The sequence below is a fragment of the Anabrus simplex genome, chromosome 1, assembly GCF_040414725.1.
Source record: "Anabrus simplex isolate iqAnaSimp1 chromosome 1, ASM4041472v1, whole genome shotgun sequence".
NCBI classification, from domain to species: domain Eukaryota; kingdom Metazoa; phylum Arthropoda; class Insecta; order Orthoptera; family Tettigoniidae; genus Anabrus; species Anabrus simplex.
The window spans coordinates 1,322,094,565-1,322,117,655 of NC_090265.1; positions in this window are offsets into that span (position 1 = coordinate 1,322,094,565).

Consider the following 23,091-nt stretch of genomic DNA (forward strand, 5'->3'; position numbering starts at 1 on the left):
TTGTGCTAAGCTATATATAAGAGGTAAACGAATCAGATTTGGATTGAAGAACTGGGCACTTTGTTCTTCATCTGTTTATATGGTGTCCTTCAAAATTTATACAGGGAAGGAAGATATTGATGATTAGTTTGGCTTAGGTGGTGATACAGTTATCTCACTAATAAAATCTGCTGATGTACCCCCACACAAAGGGTTCAAACTATATTTTGATAACTATTTCACGTCAATAAAATTGATCAAACACCTGTCTGATGAAGGTTACTGTGCAACGGGAACTATTCGAGAAGGCCGTACTGAGAAATGCCCTCTCATTAGCACAGCATAAATGAAGAAACTGCCGCATGGATCCAGCGATTTCCGCTCTGCGGGTGAAATACTTGCCGTCAGGTGGGAGGATAACAATGTTGTTACCATAGCAACAAACCACGGTGAAAATAGAGAGGGAACCTGCTCTAGATGGTCCAAGGAAAAGAAAGGAAAGGTGACAATCAAGCAGCCTACACTTTTTGGCTCCTATAATAAAGGTATGAGGGGTGTAGATCTAATGGATCAGTTAGTGGCAACATACAGAACCAGAATACGTCAAAAAATGGTACTGGCCAATCATTGTGTACTTACTGGACGTTTGTATTGTCAATGCATGGCTGATAATGCGTAAAGTCTTGCCGGATGATGATAAATCGCAAAGTCTCCTGAAGTATCGATGGGATATATGCGTTAGTTTGCTGAAGACGCATGGAAATGTTTCTAGAAGGGGAAAACAACCATGTGATCCCAACATAGATAGTCGCTTTGACGGAAGGAACCACTGGATTATTTCCGTGAGCACGGAAAAGAAATGTCGCCAGTGTTCAGGTAAAGCAAAATTCATGTGCGATAAATGTGATGTAGGCCTGCACCCAAAATGTTTCAAGGCCTACCATTCATACTAGAAAAACAGTGGTGGTATTATGCCTTAGGCAGTTTCCTTGAAGAACTCTACAGAAGTGTGCTAGAAGTACAGAATTTTGAGCAAAAAAAATAGTTTGTATCAACATTTGAGCATGTTTCTTGTGTATTTGTAACTGATATTCTGACAAAATCAACAATAAAGGAACTATCATTGTGTTGTACTGGTCTTCTATTATTGAGTCTTTTCTTCCTCTCCCTCCTCCTCAGTGTATTTTATCCTTGCATGTGATCCGATTTTTCGGATCGCACCTCCCTAACAAAGTACGCAATATCCCGTGTTCTATGCATAATATATATTTAATGTGCTTACGTATGGTTAGGAAAACACAAAAAAGGTAACTAAAATGCGACCAGGAAACTTCATGCACTAATTTTACTTAATGGGGCAGTGACATCGCTATAATTTGTTCTTCACATTCGCTGTGAAGTACGCAAATATTGCCTGATATTCTCTCATACAGATGATACATCGTGGAAATAGAAATGGGGGTTGGCATAATAGCCGAGTGATAACATCATTGACCAAGATGGCCGTGGTTTGAATCGCGAACAATGCGTATTAGAGATTTGTAATGAAAAGCCACGTCCCTGTGATTTGCTCTGTGAAATCCAACGCCATCCAAAGTACCAAATTCTTGTCCCACACGTATTCTTTCGATACCTCAGTTTCAGTGATGCACCATGGGGTGACTGGGGTGTTAGAACTAACATTTCTTATCGATTATAGTGTTATATTCCCATTCCCAGAGATTTATCTACGGATTTATGGTTTCTCTACCCTCCTACGCTCTATATTCTGCAAATATTTAACTTTAAGAAAATAAATATCAACAGAAGCCAACAGGTTCCAGCATTATTAACGATATTGCGATATTGAAAACATTTTGATACGTTTTCAGAGTTAATCAGTCCCAAAGTTAATTTTGCGTGTATGGAGCAATTGGCAAAAGCTAGTTGTGTGTGTTGCATAATCACGCATTGCGATGTTTGTTGTAATGATCGTTCTTTTCATTATTTAAAGATAAAATGGATACGAGGTCCAGTTATTGCTATATACTGTAGTTGTCAATGAGTACTAATAAAACACATGAGATTAAAAGTGAAATGTATCTTTAGTTGAAACCTAACCTCTTTCCACATTGGAAAGTAGATTAGAATGATCGAATAAAGAAAACCTTTCATAAATAACTCCTTCTATAAATATAGAGTTTTACAAAATATTCTGGACAGTAGATAAAATGTGTATTATACAAACAAACATCACAATTGTATTGTTATCAATCGGTACACTATTGTAAAATTTCGTACAAACTATAAAATTTTATCAAGAGTGTAAAGACATCCGGTGTATCTCAGCATATTATTGTAATACAGTGACAACCTGCTTCTCCACTCACGTTTTGCAGTGGGATTATCTATCCTTTAACTCATTTTACTTTTAGACTGAGCGATCACCGGGTGTATGAGTCTCATTTTAAATTTTCGACTATGGAATGTTATTCAGGATTAACAATTCACTCGTTAAATATCTTGACTAGGCAATATTTTGGAAATAAGGTCGGGAAAGAAATTGCATTTGAAACTGGAAACACCATTACCACATCCTTTGTAAACTACGGAATAGCGACTTGGCTCCTTGGCTTGAGTACCTGAGAAGATAAGTTGATTACTATTCTAAAGGAATGGTCACGTACATATCTCTGTGTTTCTACGTGTGGAGAAAAGAAAACACGCCATCATTTAAGAATTCTAAACGTAGATCCAAAATGACAGCTCAAGAAGAATTAAACATTCTTACTTAAAACAGTTCTAGGAAGGCGGATAAATGTCCTGAAACTCGCCACGTAGAGGTCATTTCATTTATGAATAAATCATGAGACTAGATCCAACGTTTAGCAGCATTCAACTGGGTTTACATGATTCTGAAAACCTCAAGAACCTCTGTTAAAATCATATCTATAACTTACATTGTGTATAATAAGGTGAAGGTTTCCATAAGGTAACAAGCCTATGTGGAAATCTGACCTGGACTATTTTACGATTTATGGATATAATACTATATTTTGTACATCATTTAGCATTCATGATTCTTGTACTATCATTTACAACCAGGGGGACGGATTTGATGTGCAAATAATAGTGCCAAGAGAAAACCGAACAGGCAAAATGGAGCAGAGTACAATTGCAACAATTTCACATTAGTTTGATCAATTTATTTGTAACTATTATGAGGATTGTTATATACTTTTAAGAAATTTGGCCAAACGTATTAGTCTCTTCCTGCGATACAACGTAAGAGAAAACATTACTGTCCTAATTTCGTCACTAATATAGACTTCTACCTAGTTCTACTACTACTACTACTGCTACTACTACTACTATTATTAATTTTGTTCGAAGTAATATTTACAGAAGGGTCAGTAAAAGTACTTCAAACTGCAGCAAATGTTACAGCACTCTGAGAGTTACTAGAAATGTATCCATTCAAGCGTTCAACAGGCCGTCATACTAGTGTACAACGTCGTACTGAAGTTTTGTGTGATTGATTCCATGCTGATCATCTTGAGTGATGGTTCGGTAACATTATTTTGGTTTGTGGGTGAAATAGATATTGGAGGAGAATTTACATTTCATGACAGCCTTTGAGTTTGATGGCCTTTGTGGATGGCCACTTTCACAGCGTAGCATACAATGTGCGAGCTCTAGAATATTTACCGTCTCATCCTTCGACCTCCTCATGCACCATTTAATCACACACTTATGACCGTCTCATACTAAATAGTGCAGTCCTTCAAGTCGTTCAACTATTCAGTCAAGTTTCCGTCCCTCTAAAATTTTTGAAATGACGTCCGTATTTACAGACATATTCTAGTCAAAACATTGGAGACATCAGGTCACTATACTTAGTGCACTAGTTTTGCTAAGTGCTGGCTTTGCGAGGAAGTGGGACAAGGTAGGGAGAGGAGTGCTATTTTGGCGTTACATTCGACAGAATTTCCAACGGAAGGGAGAGGGACAGATGATGTAAAGCAGTAAATACACCTCAGTACAAGCAATACCTAGTTTTAAAAAGCATGTTCACTTAATAGTGAAGAGGAAATGAAATGGAAATGATAAGACATACAGACAAATTTAAAGGTGTGTGGTGCTATCGATATTTATACCTGTCTTGCATGCACTTTTCTGTCCCTAGAAACGTTTGTAGTAACGTTACAGAATGTACGTAGTGAATCACACAGTTATTTGAGGTCTTTTGCTATAAGTGCACGTCTCTTATCTTGAGAACTCAAGAAAATACGGAACAAGAACAACAAATGACTCGTTGTAAAAGTCCCTTTCAACTTTGTATTCCGTAACTTGAAAATATAACTTTTATTTCAGAAATTCATAATGAAATATTGCAGCTCATGAGGCATAGTACTACATTGTTGTTATAATCTGGTCGGATTAATATCCCCTGGATCTAATTTCTGTGTCACTAGTAAATTACTTGGAAGTGCAATACCATGTCTTTCCCTGTGTCCAACCAGCCTAGGAACACGTTGAAGCATTATTTCTTGGACATACAAAGAATACAATTGATAAGGCAGTTTTCAGGGAAAGAGTGTCGTGCATTATGGTGGAAACAAAAGATGCTTGTGACAGTGACACAGTACAGGTAAACAAAGGGGACTATAGACATAACTCATGACCAGGACACAAGAAATACATTCCCTGGCAATTTATGGTTAATGTTTATGTCCCAATGCTGCTTAATTGAGTTGCTATTGCAGCTGTTCCTGAAGGAAGTTGATATTAAAGTTAGTACTGCAAATGACGTACATTTATTTTTAAAGATGTAACAAGTATATTTCATTCAGATAATATATTGAATTATTGATACGAGCATTAAAGTTAGTACTGTAAATAACGTACATTTAGTTGTAAAGATGTAAGAAGTATAATTCATTCAGATAATATACTGAATTAGTATCGAATGTATTTTTCTGAAAGTTACACATTTTCATCATTCTTTTCTAGTTTCTCTTTTTACGTTGCACTGATACAGAGAGGTCTTATGACGACGATGGGCCAGTTAAGGGATAGGAGTGGGGAAGATGTGACAGTGGCATTTATTGAGGTACAGCTACAGCATTTGTCTGGTCATTTGCATTTAACATCAACAAAAGCTATGATGAAGTTTTCTCTAAATATGTATATCTGAAACATCCATTTGCTTATTTCTTTGTTTTGGTTATGCCGTTCAAAGTACCAATATCAGTAAGAAAACATAATTATCGTATTATTTTCAACGTTAGTTCTAATCATATTACAGATGTCAGGCTCCATGGCTAAATGGTTAGCGTGCTGGCCTTTGGTCACAGGGGTCCCGGGTTCGATACTCGGCAGGCTGGGGAATTTTAACCATAATTGTTAAATTTGGATGGCACGGGAGCTGGGTGTATGTGTCGTCTTCATCATCATTTCATCCTCATCACGACGCGCAGGTTGCCTACGGGTGTGAAATCAAAAGACCTGCATCTGGCGACCCGAACTTGTCCTCGGACACTCCCAGTACTAAAAGCGATACGCCATTTCATTTCATATTACAGATTTACATGTCCACTGCTTGTCTGTTTCTTAGTGCTTACGTTTGAGTGCTCGTGCAACTTCTGAACATATAGAGACACGTCCATGTTAATCCTCACAAGAAGGGAATATCGTAGTATAATTTTTTATACGCTCATAGAAAAATACAAGTAAGTCATTTTACGCCAGGCGGAGAGGCTCAGATGGTAGAAGAGCTGGCCTTCTGAGAGCAAGTTGTTGGGTTCGGTCTCGGTTCAGACCGACGTTGCCTGAATAAGACAGCCTCGTGTCAGTAGATTTACTAGCACGTAAAGGAACTTTTTGAGCCAAACTTCTGGCACCTTGGAGTCTCCGAAAAACGTAACAATATTTAGTGGGATGTAAAAACAATATCAGTAATATTATTTTACAGGGATTGATGTAAAATAATATGAACTTCAGCGGAACCGTGCGCTTTGATGCACTCATTAAGAGAACAAATCCCAGTATGTTCAATTTAGTCGTTGTACAATCAAAGAGATCTGTATATACTGAACCCATGACCTTTGTGCCCTAAGAACATTATGCATAATGTAACAAAATAATTAAAAGTTGGATTCTTGATAGCATGGATTTGACACGTGACGAGGGGGTGATTACCTTCGGTCCCACGCTCTGGGGTACGTGACGTCAGCCACACGTGTCGACGGCGGAAGAATCTCAAGTCATTTTTATGAACTATTTCGAAGCGCGTGTACACGGCGTGACAACGCCAAGTCAAAAAATATAGTGCCTATCAAAGGAGGTCAATCAATCTCACAAATCGAACCCGTAAAATTTTTAAATGTCCATGAACACTACCGCCAGAAATGTAGCAAGCATGTAGTCACTTTCAAAACTCTTGAAATTACAGTTTAGGTAAGTCAGAAAATTTATGAAATTTTCTTGGCGGCAAAGGGAGAGATCCGAAGAGAGGGGGTAACTGCTATAAATATGAAGGGACGCCATGACGAAGTTTCCTTCTCCGGCATTTGTGATACAAAGCGGACGAAATTGTTGAGCTGCTCTGCGAAATCAAATCAACGAAAGTAGACTGAGTTCGACTGCAGATTTTAGCCATTGCGGCTAAGTCTTGACTCCATGGGGAGATAGTTTTCTTGAGAGAAATAAGTGTATCAGATAGGACGGTCAATGTACTGAAATATTCTAATGTGATTAAGTAATTCGTGTGCGGGAATAATTATAGTCCATCGTGTGCGCCCAGCAAACAAGTGAAGGGTATTTTTTTTTTTTTTTTTGTGCTTTATTCCAGGAAACCTGAAGAAACACAATGATATGTACAGCCATGAATGTAAAATGGCTAAATAAAATGCCAGGGTCGCCGGTGAGCCCTATGACGAACAATGGTGTGACTACATAAGGTAATGTGACTTTCCATCTTACTACCTCTTATATCTCGTATCGTGATTTCTAAAAGTGTATTTGCATGGGGATATACGACGCAGTGGTCGCCCTACTAAGTTTTGTAAATGTGAGAGTACGACTAAAAGAGTCATTTGTTTTATTTTCCACTTGGATAAATTTTTGAAGTCTTGCGAGGGCCGTATAATGTTGTAAAAAGTTATTGAATAGGGTTCCGAAGTGATATCACGTCCAATGTAGATCGTCATCCGTGTGAGTGTACTGCCTGTAATTTGTGATGTCAAAGTGAGATGTTCATTCGATGTAAAATTCTTCTGTCTGCAATTTGACGTTAATAATAATAATCCATGGTCACTCATTTTCAATCGAGTGGAAGCGCGCTGTCGGGTGAGAGCCAAGGGTGATGAATTTGGTCACGGAGAGAAACGTTTTCCTATGCCCATTTTAAACTGTGTCTGACTGACAATAAAAAGATCTAGTAGAATGTTTCAGTCATTTCTCGTAAAATCAAGTTATTAAATACGATATCATTTATGCGAAGTTATTCATGAGTAATGCATTGTGCGATATTAGATGTTGGGATTTCTAGTGGGGATTTTATTCCAGTTCTTGGTCGATGATAATTGTGGAGCTGGGAAACAGAGGTTAGTTTTGTGAATCAGGTTGGACCTGTCATTGAAGCCGGGATACGGAAGCCCGAGGAGTGTTTTATATGAGTTGAAATGAGATGTGCGAATCAGGTTAGAGTCCTGTCATTGAAGCCGGGATATGATAACCCGAGGAATATTTTATAATGTTGAGAATGGAAAGAAATTCATAGAAATCCATAGCGGTATAATGGGCGTATAATTAGTGTGGGCATCTTGAAGCATATCTGTGCATTTTGTTGGTTAGAATATCGTATTTGTTGAATCATGTCGGCAGAGTTTAAAGGGAGCATTTTGAGAAGTCAGTCAACTGTGAATAAACCAGGTGGTTCCTGTAACTGCCAAGCGAGCGAGGGGGGTGAGACACCTCAGCTATCTAACGGGACAGGCTTGGTATTGAGACTGTATTCTCGGCCAGGAAAACGTTAAAATGCTGGATTTAGTTGAAAATTCATAGCCGGTAATGATCTAAGTATTGTGAAATACTGTAATTGGGGACGTAATGAACATTTGAAACCATGAACTTTGAGTATAAGGAACAGAGTAACCAAATTTAGGGTTGTCCAGAATATAGAGCGATGGTCGTGATTGATCGGTTTGTCTGTGAGGGGTGTGTAAAATTCATAATGGTAATGACGAGATATGACATCGTAATTATATGGCGAGTTGTTTGGTTTGTACGTAGATTATTAGGATATCCAAGTGTTAAACGGTTAGGATTAGATTAGATTTTTAAGCATATCACGATACGAGATATATAGCTGGACATGAATGATGTAACAAATTCTTTTCAGCCAGATAAACATCGCAATATTGAATTCACATCGCAGCTGCGTAGAAAGTTGTGAAGAAACCAGAGTCCGCGGAGATAAAATTTACTGTTCTTTAACATTTCGATAAATCATTTAAATTTATTAAATTATTAAATTCAGTGAAACCGCATTTTGAAATAACTTTAATCAAGCGAATAACTTGGAGATGCATTCTGGAAATTTTAGTTTGTTGTCTGGGGAATATTAAAAATAAAGTAAAGATTAAAAGGACATATCCGAAGGAAATGGATTTTACTGCCACAAAGTTTGTGAGCATTGCTATTGTTGTAATTATTGAACTTTGATTGATTGAGCAGTGAATGTGCTGGGGATAGTAAAGTGGAAACTTTGGTCATCAACCGATGTAACTTAATTGTGTTTAGCCTTCAGCCTAGAAACTTGGATGGTCAGGGGGTCATCAACCTCAGTGACTTAGATTAGGGCCATATGCCATTGTAGCATCATTTCCTTGCGGTCATCATCCACAATGACTTTAAAGTAACTTAGAAGATTAGATGTCGGTCCATGACATAGACGCAGGTCACATCGATTCAATTAAGGGTCCATGCCGTAGAACCACTGTGTGGCACACACCGATTGGACGGCCTTAATTATAACCAGAGTCCAGAGTTCGTGTTACGAGGGCTGGACCATAACGAATCACTATGATGGTACATGTGGTCTCACATGGAAGCCGAATTTAAGGATTTCCAGACTTTCCTTTCTGAAATGATTAATAATTGAGATAATGGTTTCTAGTAAGATTGCCCATCAGGCAGTTACGTTAAAGTCTCACACCAGTGTTCTGACATTTATGTAAAAATGATTGTGGTGTCCAGTGGACACAATTGACTATGACATCGTTGACAAAGTAAATTACTTCATTTCCCTGAATAAATAGGAATATTTTAAATAGACCTTTCATTCCAGTAGATAGATTAGAATTAATGAACCCTACCTTTACCTCAGCAAGTGACGAAGAACCCGAAACGACCCAAGAGACAGATCTCATGAGCTTTGCTGATAGGTAAGGAAGGTAGGTATCCCTCAATATGGACCTAAAGGGTTCAATACATTGCTTATCACCTAAAGACTTCCTCGAAATTGCTGTACTTCAAGTATTAGCCTGCTTGGTGGCCATGATCATTAAAGCGTCTGACGCCGTAGTTAGCTGCTTCAAGTCCCGTAGAATGGTGGCCGGCAAGAAAATGGCGGTGGTATACAATATCTAATCACTAGTTTGCGTGCCAAAATCTCGGATTCGATTTCAAAAATCTCAGCAGTGATCATATGGAGACTTCCGTATCTGGGAGATTTTTGTTTTACAGTGTGTTTTACATTGCACCGACACAGATAGGTGTTATGGTGACGATAGGATAGGAAAGGGAAAGCAGTGGGAAGGAAGCGGTCGTGGCCTTAATTAACGTACACGGAAAACTATCTTCACGGCTGAGGACAGTATGGTTCGAGCCCACTACCTCCGGAATGCAAGCTCACAGCTGCACGACCCTAACCGCACGGCCAACTCACTCAGTGGATGGAGACGTTAAGCATTTCAGGAGCAGGGTCTGTGCCGGCTCCTGGTTTTACCCTCTCTCTACTATCATATATCACGTCAATCCTCTCATCTCATTAACTCCTACGATGAGGATGATGTCCGGTTGTAAAAACGCGCTATGAAGATTCGTCTTACTTTATGTCCGACCCTGCAGAGAAACGGGACAAAGGTTGGACATTCATCCTCTACTTTAAGTATGAATACTCCTTTTTGACTTAAAAGCCATAGATAAATGCACGTTCACGATTTCATAGAACTAAAATGCTAATAACTTCGTCGCTATCCATCGCATACACGCACTGTGCACGTAATTTATTTTGAAGGCCATCCTCTTTCATTTGAGATCGTTCCCACTCTCATGTGACGTCATCCGGTTTAGATGGTGCTATCATTAAAATGTCAAAACGGCTACTAGTAACGTGCTGTAAATTAGTACATCTTAGGCTCTCGATGCTATAGCTGTGCAAAACGACGTGACGACTCGTTAAAATGTATAAGAGATTGGTCTCGCTCAGACTAGACCGGTTCAAAGATTCCTGCTCGAGCACGCTGGTCAATGAGTGTTTGAAAGAACCTAGCTCGTAAGATGCTCAACTCACTGAAGAAAGGAATCTACTGAACTGTTCATGTGGACGGATCACAACGTGTAGAACGAGTCTGGGTAGAATTGAGCAGCTCAGAAACTCGGAATTAAAAGTGACACACTTGTTGGTACACTATTGACACATGCAGTACATTTCATCTTCTTATTTGCACCATCACTGCATGTAACACTCGTAACGCACACACGTGAAGCAAAAACTCACAGTTTGATTATCCTGTGAGCGACTGAATGACTCAGTGGACTGATACACGGAACCTATTATAGAGTTCCAAGCTTAGTTTGACTCACAGAGTTTATTGTTCAAACATCGCCCACTTCGACTGAGCAGCAACGAATCTGATTCGAGTCTGTCTAGTCTGTCTCTCTTCGTTCTCTGACCAAACGAGCTGAGCAAAAGACGGAATGAGCTCAGACTCGCTCATCGTACGGCCTTACTTGTTGTTGGTGTCAAACAACTCAGCTGGATCAGGCACTGTGATCAGAACCTAAACTGAAATATCAGATTCGCGAAATATCGCAACAACCAATTCAAAGATTGCGGAAAGGAATGTTAAAAATTCAACATGAGCCGGAAAATATATAAAACAGACCTCTGAAACATTCAAAAACGACAACAGAACAGAGCAGCACGCGGGGATTCCGAAAATGCTGTTAATGAGTAGGAACGGCCTGAACAGGAGCCAATCAAAGCCCAGCTCGTAGAGCCACAGCCCCTCATATTTAACCAAGTTCATTGTTCGTATGAGTCAAGTGCGTGATCAGGAGAATAGGTTTACAGCGTCAGGTTCCATAGCATCGTACGGTAAAGTGCAGTAAGTCGTTTATTGCCACTACCTCTCAATCGTACAATGACAATGACCTTAAACTACATAAAATACAGTAAAGTAGTACCAAAACTCAGAAAAAAGTCTTAGGTACCGCTGAATTTCCACTAAGTGAATTTTCTCCAAATGTATTTCATATTAGGAAGTATCAGTAATATCCTAGATATATTTTAGATGTTTAGTTTTAATCTTAATTCATCCTCTACATTAAAATGTATCTTAGGTTGCTGTAATGTGTTCCCTTCCTTGTTAGTATAATTTATGTTTCTAAAATGTTGTAAGAAATTGTATAATATCCTAGATGTTTAATTTTTAATATTTATTCTTTCTAAGTATGAAAATATATCTTTCGCTCTTTTATATATTCCTGTTGTTGCAGTTTTATATATTAATTGACACATTTAAGTTACAGTGACGATTCGTTACAGCCAAAGGGACCTTTGCTCCTACTTATCATTAACAGTAAATAAATCCATTTCTATATTTCCTAATCTTTCTTTAGTCTACGAACAGTGTGGTGCATTGTGAAGCGAAGGGAACTAAATAGGTTGTATTGTTTGATTATCGTAGAGGGACGAGGGATGTGAAGTAATGTTCGCTTGTACCGATGTTCTGTAAAAGCTGTCAACGCCTAGGACATGGGACCGGTATTTTTTATTGTGACTCTTGACATCTGAGTTGATGGCCCTGTAACTACACCTGCCATTGTATTATTTATGTTAAACAATTAAACTAAAGCAATAATATTGAAAATAAACTGCACTAATTTTACAGTCAAGATAATCGGCACTGGAGAAATTGTAAATGTCTGGAAATGGTGACAAAGCCAACGGTGCCATGTTGCTCACTTTCTCGGCTGATTGCATAGCCTTCTTGACTTGGATAGTTTTGCCGACTAGCGAGTCCAGAGTGCGATGTGAGCTACTAAGAAAGGGACCTCATGGAATCCTCCGAATACCTTAATATCGACAGGAAATATTATTTCTCATACTACAGAATTGAGATCCTGGAAGGCATAAGAATGAAGGTACCAGAAAAAGAAAAAGATACGCTACGAATAGCGCGAAAATGAAAGGATTTATATAATTGGCTTTCACTATCATAGTGTATGTGAAATAGATTTTCATCTTATTAGGTCGTGTCGAGTACATATCGTCGCTGCTGTGGCAAAACCGTGAATGTAACAATGTTCTTCCTATCCATGGTATTTCCCTTAAGACCGGTCATGAACCCTATTGAACCGTACTGTAGGAATGTATGTTTGCATGGCATATTTACCAACTCCTGGAGTATGATTTTAGGTTAATTGTCGTTTAAACACGCCCACAGGAATATAAACTAAACGAAATTTGTTCTGATGGACTGCGTTTCAATACCTGGCTGGGAAGCGTGACCAGCTTAAAGGGAAGTAATAAATAGGAAGAGCATTGCCACATTCGCGATCTTGACACAGTAACGACGATATAATGCAAGTCGAGAAATGAAATAGTAAAGGGGGCACTGGTGAGAACCCAACCCACAATCTTCGGAGTTTGCTTCAGATGCTCTCCCGATTGTTTAGTGAAATTGCATCATTGTTGTGTAGATATCAGTACTATTAACTGCAGAACTTGATTACATGTTACTGAGCTTCAGTGAGTTGACAGTAGGCCTATGATTGGTAATTCTAATGCCTATTGCTCACTGTAAAATGTTTCGTAAAATTTGTTGTATAATTAATTTTATAAAAATTTGGTAAAAACAAGTTGTGTTGCTCACGGTAAAATTATTTTATAAAATCCGTGGAAACATCAGGATGGCCATCTATGAACTTACTTCTGAACTAAGATATGTATGTGCTGCCATCTATCGATAAACTTTTAAACCAAGAATCATCTGTTCAACTTACAATGTTTTTGAGAGTATGGCTCCAACAAATAAAGCAAAACTTGCTACTTTAACTGCAATTATATGTCGTACAGTGGTAAAAAGGAAGAAAAGAAATGCCAGGAAATGCTGGACCCGGGATTGGATCAAAAGAAGAGAAGAAGGTCCTTGGTCGAAAAACAGTTGAGGTTAGAAGATCAGTATTCATATAGGAATTCGCCGACTGTGTTTTTTGCCTCTCTTCTTGCATTTCTGCTGTGGTAAAGTGGCGTTTTAATTTCGTACAAACAAGGATATTTCTGGTATTCGTCAGTAAAACTCTAACAGCTTCCTTAGTCCACCCGGATCCTGCCATTTTAGAAAGAAGTGTTTACAATCGAGCTTCGCAATCTTCTCACGACGTAGCGCCAGCATCACCGTGATGTCAGCTTCGCTGATTGGTTCGTTTCGAAAAATTAATTTTACGGAATAGAACATGTCCTATTTTATGAAAAGCTTTATCAAAGGTTTTATAAAACTTGAATTTGACCGTGAGCAACAGAAATTTTATAAAATTAAATTATTGTACAATAAATTTGACAGAAAATTTTACCGTGAACAACAGGCATAATAAATGAAGATTGTCCTCAAGAAACTGCCCCAAAGCAAATAGTACTGAATTACACACGTGGTATGAACATCAAACAGTACTGAAAATTCTTAGAAACCTGTCACTGCAACAAGAACAGATGCAGCAACATGGAGCAACAGCCCACACCGCGATGCGACCACTAGCCCTACTGCAACATTTTGTAGATCATTTAGTTTCCCACATCCTTCCCACTCCGGAATATTGAATGAATAAATTTGCAGGTATATGACACACCAAGGAATGTGTCCATATTACTAGAAATCTGAATAATCTTAATTCTGTGCTTGTGGCAATCTGTGTTCATCAACATGTTCTGCAATCTACAGGACAGTTGCGAACAATGCATGAGACGTGAGGGTGAAAAATTTTGAAAAAGTTCTGCATCGACGTATTTAGAAAAATGTTGCCTTCGTCACCTTACATTGTATAATGAAGTGTTTTAATGTTCAGAGTATTTTTGTAATTTAAGTACTGTTCGTTTTGCCACATACTGTATTAGAAACACAAAGATTCTAACAACGTATTTGCGAGTTGGTGGTGCGGTTAGAGGCGCGCGGCTGTGCGCTCACATCCGGGAGATAGTGGGTTCTAATCCCACTGTCGGCAGCCCTGAAGATAGTTTTTCGTGGTTTCCCATTTTCACACCAGGCAAAAGGTGGGGCTGTACCTTTGTTAAGGCCAAGGCCACTTCCTTCCCGTTCCTAGCCCTTTCCTATCCCATCGTCGCCATAAGACCTATGTATGTCGGTGCGACGTACAGCCACTAGCAAAAAGAGTAGACAACATATTTACGACCTGATACAAAATGCGGTAATTATCTAAGTTATCAAACTGATGGATTTCTATTTGTTGGGGTCAACCATAAGTCATAATATACATACTTACGGCTGTGAAGAAGGTAAGATAAGAAGTGCATTGATGCATTTGAAACTACGGTGCTGAAGAATTTTACGTACACCTCGGTCAGCGGGTCATTCAGAAGGCAAATACAGATTGGTCTTCTGACACATTTGTAACCAGGTTATAGCTGTCATACTTTGGGCACACCATGAGACGATGTGCATTTACTCTTCGGAAAAAAATATATTAGGCTTGGAAAAGTGAAGGGGATATGGAGACGAGAGCATAAAACGTACACTGAAATATCGTCGCTGTTGCATCGAAACCTCGTATGTCAAAATGCTCTTCCTATACACTGGTCACGCCTCCCAGCCACATATGGACATACATTCCATCAGAACAATTTTCGTTGTGTTAATTTTATTTTCCTACGCCGTTGTGTAAAGCAATATGAATCTTGCCGTAGCGAACTGCAGGAATGTATGTTTGCACTGCCCATTCATGCACTCCTACAGTATAATGTATTTAAGGTTCATATTACTTTACACATTAGCAATGCACACAGCTGTAAGTGTACTGACGGACTGCATATCCGTATGTGTGAATTACCTCGCGATTGATTGCTATTATGTTACTCTTCTAGTAAAAAATATTTCATTTTCAATATTTGTATTCATAGGTTTTTTTATTCCCCTTCTTAATTATCTTATAACTTGTTGTTATGGTTTAGTTCATTATAACACCATGTTTTCATCTAATCCTGTTGTACGTTTTGTTGTTGTTACGTAATGCGTGTTTTATTTCAATTTCTTTTCTGTGCTATTGTATGCAAGCATTGTCACCGACATATCTCCTAATTACAGTGTGCTTTTAATGTTAATAATAATATTAATAATAATACGTATTTTTAACGTTTTGCTTTATGTCGCATCTACTCTTATGGTATAGGAAAGGGTTAGGAGTGGGAAGGAGGCGACCTTGACCTTAATTGAGTCGCCCGTTTGCAAAGTGTGCCAAATGCCAATAATTTTTAAAAAGGTTTGTTGGCAGTACTAGGCAGAGTTACTTATTAGCTGTCGAGGGGATTATTTGTCAGGCAGAAAATTTTGCTAAAAGCCCTCTAAAATGCGTTTAAGGAAAGGGATGCGGGCCCAAAACAGGCCATCTATCCGTCATGTAGTCGAGGTCATCTTTTCAAGAAATAAAATGCCAATGTGAATGCTGTTAAGTTTTCTGTGCCGGAGATCTGCGTTTGTTTCTCTCGCCACGCCGTCGCAGCAAAACATGAGGAAGAAAATGATAGAAAACTTAACGTACGACTGCCAAAAGGATTTAGTGCTTCCGAAGGTTCCCGAGCAAGCTGCCTAATATAACTTGTACAACTTCACCGTTTGTCAGGCCTCATCCAGAAGCACTCAGACCGCAGAAAACGTCACGTCCTGTGTTTGGTTAGAGAATGAGTTCGCTAAAAGCTCCAACGAAATCACGTCTGTTGTACTGCGCCCTCCTGGCCTTATTCCGCATAGAGCCCCACTGTTGGGTGACAAATATGCACCCTCGACGCGGCGCTGCCCCATAGATTAGCACTGGGAGCACTCTACACCCAGGGTCTTGACGGGTTCTTTTATTGTTGTGGGGCGATTTCAGGATCACAGGACTTTGTATGTGCCTCAGCTACCTAATATGTTCTGGGAATTAAAAATCGCATCAACGGTGGAAAATTGGATTCGGAATCCTATCGGGCGGCTTATTTTCAAATTGCTATATTAATGTTTTTAAGCCAATCGTAGTTGTGTTTGCATCACCTATTTTCATAATTTATGATATACTTATAATAATCGAGACCTTGTCTTGAATTAAAATTGGTTATACCAAATATGATCTTGGAATTTGAATTAATTTCATAAGTAAGGCCATAAATATCCATTTTATAATGAAAAGATGGAGATATTCTGGATCAGATTATATTTATTAATTTAAATAATCCTACTAGTTAAGACGAAACCAAAGTATAACCCAAATTAAAAATATTACCGAAGAACAAATTGGTAATGACATAAAATAGCTGTCGTAATTGAATTAACTTATACCCGATTCAACATAATGCAGTGATTTCAAATTGATCATTCCTCATTTATAATGGCTATTTGAAATTCCGAACCTAAATCTATATTTATTCAATAACGTGCCTAAACCTGAAAAATTACCATAATGACTGTGTTCATTCTTTTACTCCACAAGTTTTAGGTGTTCTTATTCCTTCAGTTTTGATTTGATGTCAGATTTTCAATAGGAGAATTTCGTTCATGTCAAATTCAGCTGATAATAATGTATTTTTATATGTGATGCCTAATCTAATTAAAATAAATAATCATCACCACCTTAACTAACTCGTACGTCCTGATGAGGTTCGCCTCAACGCGACAATAATTACACGTCCACCCTCGCGCATACCTTCGAGGATCATGTTGCCTTAATGCTAATGCATAAAATAAATAATCAAAGATAATATACATAAAGACAAGAATATATACACTTAAATGTTAATAAAACCACATACGACATCTCTACTACATCTACTAAACTACCATGTCCATGAAGTAAACATCTAACTTATTAATATCACGTCATATATCCTCGAAGCTGTACGCGTGGTAAGCTTCATGCACGCCTCGATCACATCGCCGTCATACCGACTAAAAACCCTAATAATTGACGTAGATTTTGAATATGACATCCGAAACGTAACGACAATCGATATGACAATTGTGGCCGACATCTGATTGCAATTAATAATTATCCGCCTTACCATCTTAGCCTACACTTACATAACAACATTACGATCCCAGCATTCACTCATGTAAGAGCATTATAACCTTAACATCATCTTATACTAGGGCATTACAATTTCAGCATTCGCTTATATACAAGTGATACACCTCCTTTTGCTTTAACTATTTTCACACTGTCATAAAGCAATTAAATAATACGTTCTATGTGGCGATATCAAGACAAATCTTCATTGTCACCTCCCATCATATTAAATAATCCACACAACACAACACTTTTCATTATTTCAACCACTAAATTATATGTGAGCTAACCCACACATCGATGGCATATCTCGATATCATCCCCACGTTTTATTATTCATCATCATAATAACTATTACCACCACATGCACTTAATATACTTGAATTATTCATCAGTACAATGACCACCATCATCGCAAGTACTTAACATATCTGACACTCACACCATTATTATTATTATTATTATTATTATTATTATTATTATTATTATTATTATTATTATCTCACGTTGATTCACACCAGTGTCATTACTCACAACATTACTACATTTATATCACTTACCTGCAATACCAAGGTTAGCTTCGCGATAAATATGCTGATTCTATGCTGATGTTGTTACATATGTATACATAGGCTCACGTTTTCCAGTAATTACGGCACTATAATATAATATAAGCGATATCGAAGTCATCCACTAACATAACCGTTCATTCTCTCGCATGGTATCGTATCATTTCGAATGCCGAGTCGCCTAACGCATATAAGAATTCCTATATTCCAAATAACATAATATCATGCCGCTCGAGATGTAATTACTATTACGTTTTGGCGAACTACTTCAGGACATGTACTACATATACACTACTACCTACATTAAATAAACTAGTAACTAAAATAAAATACAGATGAATGTTGCATCAAATAAAATGCACACAATAAAAAGACATCATTATAATGGAAAGCAGTTACAGACTTGAATAGCCAGGGTTATATGAATCACTGGCTTAAGTTATCCATCCCGGTAACCACTCCACCGTTTCACCTACTTGAACATAATTTAGCACTCCATATTCTCCTTTGATTTAGTACTTCCTTTTAGACTCATGCAGATTACACCTGAAAAAGTTTAATATTAGTTCTTTGACAACACACAGAGCCACTAGTAAATCAATTACGCATTTACTTCTAATTATACGAAGTTATTTACGATACGGACAATCTCTATTATATATCGTATTGCTCCTTCTGTAATGGCTTGGCCTTTATACAATCATAAGCGTATCACCGTTATTTTAGGCCGGGTGCATTTGCTTAACTGCATATATATATTCCCTATTAATTTCCTTTGCATACAATTTTTAATTTTTACGTATCATTTCCATACTACCATCATATTGACAATAACAATTAACAAGAATACTTTTAACGTTTTACACAAGTCATAGAATAACAAAATTAGCTACTAGATATGGAACTCTATCTTAGGTGTTTACTTACATCTACTGACATCTAGATGTCGCTACCGTTCTTATTAGCAAATATCGATATTTTATACTCCGCAACATTACCCTATGTGTTCAATCTTTGGTTTCGTCCTGTTTTCATACATTCTACATTTTACATTCGACTTAATTCTAACAGTATTTACACATATATACACGTTTTCTCCGCTTAGAGATGAAAGTAAAGTCCTTTCTTCACAATCACTTCATTGCGTATTCGACATTTATAAACCAGTCCTCGCCTAAACTGCTTCGTCGCCACGTTTCTGGACCTCGTGCTAGTTGGCTTTGTTCGCGCTGTAGCATATGTCACACATGAAAGCGGCACATTGACCCCCGCGGCCACCGAATAAAAATTATGTAAGTAATTTTTATTTTTGTTGGGTATCTTCCTGATGTGTCGTTTTCGTGTTCTTCTGTCCATCTTCTTTTGGCTTATCGTATCAATGGTAGTGCGATCTCCTAGTTAGACTTCATCTTCTTCCTTGGTCTCACTGCTGTCCGACAAATCTGCATCAAATTCTATTTTCGGTGTTTCCTCGCATGGTGTCCCAGTTCGGCTCTCCTCTTCCTTCCAAGTGTAATATCGTTTGAGGTTACTTGCATTATACGTAGCTTCGTTGGCACCATCCAAACTTCTTATTCTGTAAGCGTTGTTGTTGTATGTTCTGCTAATAACGTACAGACCATCAAAGAATAGTGCAAATTTTGCGTAGAATCCGACGGCTGTGTTTGAGCTTTCGGGTTTTCTCATTAACACCAGTTCTCCTTCTTGCAGTTGTAAATGGAATTGACGATGCCGTACTCTTTTTGCTCGTCTCTCTGCTTGCTTTTTTAAGTTTTCGCCGACTTGACGAATGCGCTCCGTGGTCGTTAACGGGTCATCGTGCGGGTAGCACAGTATCTCGTCCCATGGTCGACTTGGGTGTCTGTTGCAATGTATCACACTGGGAATACCGCCTGTGGATTCGTGCACTGTATTATTTACGCTGCTGAGAATTATGGGGATCACTTTCGCCCACTGCCAATGATGTCTTGGACAATAGATGCGACAAAACTTTGGAATCTCTCGTATTAGTCGTTCAGCTGGATTCGCTTGTGGATGTCTGATTGAATTGAATACGTGTGTATCCCCATGTCACCCAATGCTTTCTGGAATTCTGCTGCCGTGAACTGCGGTCCGTGATCAGTTAGCAGGAATTTTGGTTTTCCTATGTTTACGATGATGTGCCTCTCCAGGCCTCGGATGTTGGATTTGGTATTTGCTTTCCTAACGGGACACATGTCAATGAATTTGGAGAATACGTCCATGGCTACGATGATATATTTGTTTCCTTTGTTGGATTTTGGCAAAGGTCCGTACAGATCAACACCGCCATTAATTCTAACGGTCCTTTTGGTAGTATTGGGATAGGTGTCTGTTCCATCAAGAATGAATTATGCTTTGCTTTTTGGCATGTGTCACAGGTTTTTAAAATCTTCCATACGTCATTCTTCATTTTATCCCATGTAAAGGTTTCGCGCATGGTCGCATGCACCTTTTCAACTCCTGCATGTCCGGTATGCCGATGTGTTAACCACAGCATATCTTTATGATATTCCTTTGGCAATACTATCCTTGCTTTGGTGTGTTCTTGATCGATGTATCGACATAGGTATCCCTTCTCCATCGTGTACCGATCTAGTTCTTTGTTCGGCATTGGATTCCGTTGACATTCATCTCCAGAGCTTCGCGCCAGTCGATTGACAATCTCCCCAAGGTAAGGATCTCTTCTTTGCTATCCTATTCTTCGAGTTTATCCATAGTATCCTTGTCTTTAGGATCGGTTTCCAGATTGTAGATCTCGACCTCCTCGTCACACGGATTTCGACTTAATATGTCAGCTAGGACGTTCGACTTTCCATCACAATGCTCAATATTGATATTGAATTGTTGTAGAAACAGTATCCACCGCGATATCCTCTCGCTGGATAGAGTAGATTTGAGCATGAATGTCAACGCCTTGTGATCGGTTCGGATTACGATTGGGTATCCGTAGATGGTTTTACGCCACTGCTGTAGTGCTTGTACTATCGACAGCATTTCTAATTCAGTGATGGTGTACTTCACTTCGTGTGGTCGCAGTTTTCTGCTGTAGAATGACAAGTAGTCTTTTATTATTCTCAGCGTCCTTCTCTTGATATAGGATTGCTCCTATGCCCGTCAACGAAGCATCTGTCTGGATTATGAAGTCAAGTTTGAAGTTCTGGTATCCCAGTTTGATCGAGTTATTCAGCAGCTCCTTGACGTCCATGAAAGCCGCTTCGCATTCGTCGTCCCATTTCCATTTGTTATTCTTTTTAAGCAAGTCGTATAATGGTGCCATGACTTTTGCGTATCCCGGACAATGATCTGCGAAGAATTGACATATGCCAATGAATTGGCGCACGTACTTTATTTTGGTGGGCCTTGGGAAGTTGCTAATCGCCTGAATCTTCGTTGGATTCGGTCTCACTCCCTCGCCATCGATTACGTGACCGACGAATATCTCAGATTGGCAAAAACTGGACTTGTCAAGATTAATTTTGAAACCAGCAGTGGATAGGTTGTCTAACAATTTCTCCAGTTTGATTAGATGTTCTTCAAAACTGTTTGTGGCCAGTATGAGTCATGTACATAGCGGATGCAGAATCCTTTAACTTCTGAAGTCAAATTTTCGTCTAAAGCTCTGATCAATGCGCAACCTGCGGTCTTAATTCCAAAGGGGAGACGATTGAATACGTACGTGTGGTTGTTAAACATGAAGCCAGTGAGCAGTCTTGACTTGTATTCTAGTGAAACGTGATGGTACGAAGACGTGAAGTCCATACTCGTGAAATATCGATTACCTTGAAATGATCGAGTGATCTCCTTGATGTTCGGGACCTGGTATTCTCGGGCACTATCCTATCGTTTATGGCCCTTGCATCCATGCATATCCTCAGGGATCCGTTGGGCTTCCTTACTACTACCAGTGGATTTACGAATGGAGTAGGTCTCTTTGTTATTATCTGGTTTTCTTCCATTTCCACGATGATTTTGGCTACTTCGCTGAAATATTTGTGTGGGATCGGATACGGTTTCTTCTTAAATGGACACCAGTCGGTCACCTTCAACTTATACTTGTAGTTTGGTATTCGTCCTTGTTTTGTATCAAACACACTTTGGTAATAACATAACAGTTTCCATAAATGTTCCTTTTCTTCTCGAGAGCATATTGTTTCCTCTACCTTTTTCAAAATATTATCATTAGAGATATCGTTTTTCTTTTTCTCGTCTTTCATTTTCTCTCCTGGATACCATAAATTATTTGTTTTCCCCACAAATTCCTTACCTTTCCTCGTTTTCGACGTTTCGTTGAATTCATTACTGTAATTGCGTATCTCTACGTGTTTAACATTATTGAACGACGCGTCGACCATCTTCCCTATTATTTCCGTGTTCTCGTCTTCAACTTCTTCTCTGCTCATATCGATGATACCTCCGTACATTCTCATGAAATCCGCCCCCAAGATTAAGTTGTACTGTATGTTGTTCATTACCAAAAGTATGTGCGGGTAATCGACGTCATTTATTGTTATGTCCAGGTAGGTTAGAATTTTGCATACCATGCTACGATGTGGAATGATTCCTCTGACTTTGACGTTGGATATCGGGATAACTGGTGTTTCTCCCCTCCTTTGTATTTCTTGAAATAGAGCTTTTGATATGACCGATACGGTCGCTCCTGTGTCCAATAAACAAGGTACCCGTAGATCCATGACCTTAACCACGATAATGGGTAGCCTGTGTGTGACGTTACTTTTCACTCTGGTGGCTTCTTCTAAGAGTTCCTCTGGATGTATGTCCCATGACTCGATATTGGTAATCACCCATTTGAACTCACCATCGTCGTACCATTCACGAATCTCGTCTGTCGTTATTGTGTCGGAGTTTTTTTTCTTAGCCTCTCATTCGGCTCGTAAGCTGAGGCTTTCGGGTTCAGTCTCCTTTTCTCCTCTTGTTCGCGGCGGTACTCCTGGTATTCCAAGCTTTCTGCTCCTCTGCAGTTCGG